Source organism: Paramisgurnus dabryanus, chromosome 16, assembly GCF_030506205.2.
Source record: "Paramisgurnus dabryanus chromosome 16, PD_genome_1.1, whole genome shotgun sequence".
Classification (NCBI taxonomy): Eukaryota; Metazoa; Chordata; class Actinopteri; order Cypriniformes; family Cobitidae; genus Paramisgurnus; species Paramisgurnus dabryanus.
In genome coordinates, this window is record NC_133352.1 from 34,162,702 (window position 1) to 34,166,689 (window position 3,988).

General features: G+C 33.0%; 1 long non-coding RNA gene across 2 annotated transcripts; it reads right to left on the reverse strand.

Moving 5' to 3' along the window:
- Nucleotides 1-541: 541 nt before the first annotated feature.
- On the reverse strand, nucleotides 542-3,625 carry LOC135719399 (uncharacterized). Of its 2 annotated transcripts, XR_012335199.1 has the most exons (5): nucleotides 3,323-3,625; nucleotides 1,747-1,803; nucleotides 1,544-1,607; nucleotides 1,202-1,263; nucleotides 542-1,042 (listed from the first exon to the last, which is right to left on the reverse strand). It is a non-coding gene; the product is annotated as an uncharacterized lncRNA (long non-coding RNA). The 2 variants fall into 2 exon arrangements; XR_010521080.1 differs by lacking the exon at nucleotides 3,323-3,625 and having other exon boundaries at nucleotides 1,747-2,021.
- Nucleotides 3,626-3,988: the final 363 nt, after the last annotated feature.

Below are 3,988 nucleotides of genomic sequence, written 5' to 3' on the forward strand. Positions count from 1 at the left end.
GAGGGTCTGTTATTTCATTTGCTATATTGTATATTTATATATTTGAAGAAGAACATTTTCTGGAAGGCATTAAACTTTGGTGAGAATCATACAAAATGCAACTTAAAAATAAACGCTTATTGGAAAGAGTTAATAGAAATGCAGCTAGTGTGAAAGCCACCTAAAGCAAACATACGGTACACTGTTAACGATTTCCCTGTATTTTTACAGTACGGTACTGGCAGCACGGTTGCCAGTAAGTTACTGTATTTTGGTTTTACAGTACTGTACTGTAATACCATTTTACAGTACACAAACTAGTACTGTATAGTTACAAAGCAGTACTGTACTGTAATTTTACAATATTTTATTACAGTAGTCTATTTTTACAGTAATTTACTGTAATGTCTATATTGACCCATAAATACTATTTATTACTTATTGCAGTTAATACAATAATATTATATAAAATAGCTAGAGATTTAGGTTTAAATCTATAGTTATTAATATGGTAAAAATGCTAAATTAAAACATAATGAATTAAAAGGCAATCCAAGCAATGTATGTATCAAAATTTTATTTAAAAAAACATTTAATTGAAACAAACATATTTAAAACAAGATTTTAAACAATAATAAACATATAATCAAGTAACATAAAATAAAATCAACAAGTATAAACAAGTTTGGAGACCCCTGCTGTAACATATTTAACTCTGGCAAATAGAACACTGTTCCATAGTTTGAAGTTTTCAGTTTAAAGTCCATCATCGACTAAAAGGTAACATTTCACTGTGGTAAAAAGAACACTGGCCCATAGTTTTAAATATTCTACTTAAATTTCATTTAACACTAAAAATAAATGCATTAAACTGTGGCAGACAGACCACAGTGGCCTTTACTTTGAAGTCGTCCATTCGAACTCAATCAGGGACTGCATGAAGCTGTTCACATGGGGGTTAATGGCCACAGCTTTTCTCTGCACCAAGTTCCTTGTCTTTTTGCTTGCTCCTTGTCTGGATGTGCACTTTTTCCCATCTTTGGAATTAATTCTATCCAGAAACCTGTTAGAAATATCATAAACATTAAGTCAACAAATATAAGATAGAAAAAGATTCTTAAAAAATTAAACTCAGCCTTGAATTTACTCCTATTCTGAAACCTTTTGCTCTTATTCTACTGTTCCACACCTAATTTCACTAAAATACAGAAGATTCACTTACCGCTGAACAAACTCTTTCATCAATGGACAGCATCCACCTGGATCCTGTCATGATTGAATGTCCTGAACAGAAAGTACAATTGTTACTGACACAACTTTTTATTCTGAAAACAAAATCTTTTGTCAATAAAGTCCAGGGACACCTCTGCTAAATAAATACAATTATTAAATTAAATTTCTTATAACCAAAGTCTGAATATTTCTGTTTGTATATTTCTACATGGCAAACTAAGACAATTGTGTACATGTTGTGTATGGTCGTGTTACAGTGTTGTGTGTGAATGAGTGAATGAGTGTATACATGGGTATTTAAAGAAACTGTAGTGGTAAAGTGCAAACTTACCGAACATAATGTGCTTGGTGTGTGTCTGGTATCACCCGTTGTGCCTCCACATCTGCCTTAACTCCTGAAAAGTGCAATGACACTCATGTAAACTACAAATAAAAAGTCAGCCACATTCCTGTGTAATTTTGCATGTGACGTGAAAGCATTTAATATTGCATTCGAAAAAATACATGACTTGTAACTGTACATCATGTACTTGCCTGGTGCCTTTAAAGATGATCCATCTTACCCAATCCAGCTTACAAGCAATGGTAAGACTGTAAAAAAGACAAATGTTACAAAATCTGTTAGCCATAGAAATAAATAGACATTGTGAAGGAAATGGTAAAAGAAAATTTAGTAACACTTTACTATAAGAGTTTATTCCTTAACATTTGGTAATGCCTTAGCTAATATGAACTAACAATGAACAATATATTTTACAACATTAATAATATTTGATAATGTTCATTGTGCAGAGACAAAGTGATTGATTTAAAAATTTATTAAGTGTTTAAATCTAATATCATGCTATGCTAACAAATAAAACATTACTGTAAGTGTTTAGTCAGTTGTAAAACAAATATATATATATATATATATATATATATATATATATATATATATATATATATATATTAGTTGTTATTATATATTATATCTAAATATCTAAATAAGTCTTTTTTTAATTATAACATCTTGTCTACAAAAAATCTCTGAAAATGTCTCGTTTAGTGCAGAAAATAGCGATTTATAGTGACAAGGTAAAAAGACTGTCCCTTTAATGTTTTACCCGGACCGGCTGCGGTGTAACACGCTATTTCACGCAAAGTTTTTTAACAAGTTAGTAGCTAGCTGCTCACTTTAAAGATAAACATGATCGCCTAAATCTGAGCAATCCTGGTGATGCCAGTTTCCTACACGATGTTATAATGGACTATTTTACATCCAGAGATGAAGGATCAGATGACAGAGACGAGAAGACAAAGGTACGTAAATGCGGAGCCCATTCTCTTTTCGTGCATTGATTTGATGTGTTTTGGAAACTTATATATACTGCATGTAATGCATCTGAAGTGGTGGAAACAATATGCCATAAAAATGTATTGGACAACTTACTGGGAGTGTAAAACGCTTAAGAGAAGATATTCTCTGCTTTTGCGGATATACCGTAATATAATAACAACAACAATACGCGCGGCAATCCCTTTCGTTCATCTGATATTAAGATGAGCCCAGGTCTGAATGATATTTGGTCGAAGTTAAAGCTGCGATGAGTTCGATGCATGTATCCAGTTAAATATGAGGTTTCTTGTTTTCACTTCTGTGGAGGAGTTCGGTATGCTGTGTACGGCGTGTCAAGTCCTGTCTGTTTACAACCACAGCCTTACCAAACAGTCGAACTTAATACTTTTCTCTGACGCTAACTGAACGGATGAAACGCCGAGATAAACGACCGTTATGCTGGGACCGCAAGACCGCGCTGGCGGGTTGTCTTTGTCCATTTCGTTAAAAATAGTTTCATTGTCACCACACTTTCATCACAATATAAACTCACCAAAACCCTCATAATTTAGTTAAAACAACCCTATATTCATTAAAAAAGGTGTAAAGCGAGTTAAAGCAGCGGTAGACATCTGTGTGTAACGTTAGCTTACTTTCTGAGGGAGATTGAAACTTTGTTGGCGACCGTTTTTTTCTCTCATTGCACGTTTAAAACAATATTGTGACAAACTATTGACAACATTCTTAAACTAAAAATTAAGTTTTCATGAAACAGAAATATTTCAAACTTACCGAACTGCCAGAAATCAATCATCCTCCTTCAGCTGCAGCCAGGAGTTGTGCTCTCTCTCCCTCTGTGTGATTTGACTCTGGCGCACTTTCTCTGATTATTGCAAGTACACCTGGCACATTACAGCAATGGCTACAGCAAGGTTACATCAAGACCAAAATATACTGTAAAATTTTCCCGCTCAAACAAATTTACCCAGAATGCATTATGAACTGCAGTACTGTACTGTAATGTATACATACAGTATAGTACTGTGGATTTTTACAGTAATGTACTGCTAAATCTACAGCGACATCTAACAGTGTAGTCTTTAAAGATAAAACAATGAATAACTACTATAAAGTCTTCATAGGAACATAAAACTGACTATATAATGAATTTTAAGAGATGAATGCTTTTTATATACATTAAGAATAATGTTAAAATGAATTACTTTACCATTACCGTTTTCTACACTTTTGTAAATCACTTTGGATAAAATTGTCTGCTAAATGCCTAAAGGTAAGTGAAAGCACCTTTCATTTCAGAACTTTGCCTCGTCTCTAGTATGATTGACCCTTTACATAAATAACGCTATCTAAAATCACTTTTAAATTCCTTTACCCTATGAATGATTTCAGTAAATCCCCTTTTCAGTCCATAACTGAAGCAGTTTCCATTTATTGTTC